A 371-nucleotide genomic window follows, 5' to 3' on the forward strand; every position below is an offset into this window, starting at 1 on the left:
GCACACCCCACTCAAAGTCCCCAGGGCGAGTTCGGGTTCCCGGGACTGAGGACTAGCGAGCTCCAAATCACGCCACACCGCGAGAGTCAGGCACGTGGTGGCCTCGCTGCAGTTTCCGCCCTGTCCCTCTTATTCAACTACAGCCTAGGCCTCGCGTGTCGCCGCCCAAACCACTGTGCCACAAGACGGGTGGGAAAACCGGAAGCAAGATGGCATCTTCCCGCCCTTCTCTCGCGAGAGGAGCGGAGACGGGAAGGTGGGGCGGGCAGGAAATGCACCAATGAGAGGACGGGCCGTGCGTGACTGACGGCTCCGGCGGCCTCTCGCACGCCCCGCCCCGGCTGCGGAGCTCGCTCTCCGCTCCCGGCGCT

The sequence above is a fragment of the Cricetulus griseus genome, chromosome 3 (genome assembly GCF_003668045.3).
Source record: "Cricetulus griseus strain 17A/GY chromosome 3, alternate assembly CriGri-PICRH-1.0, whole genome shotgun sequence".
Classification (NCBI taxonomy): domain Eukaryota; kingdom Metazoa; phylum Chordata; class Mammalia; order Rodentia; family Cricetidae; genus Cricetulus; species Cricetulus griseus.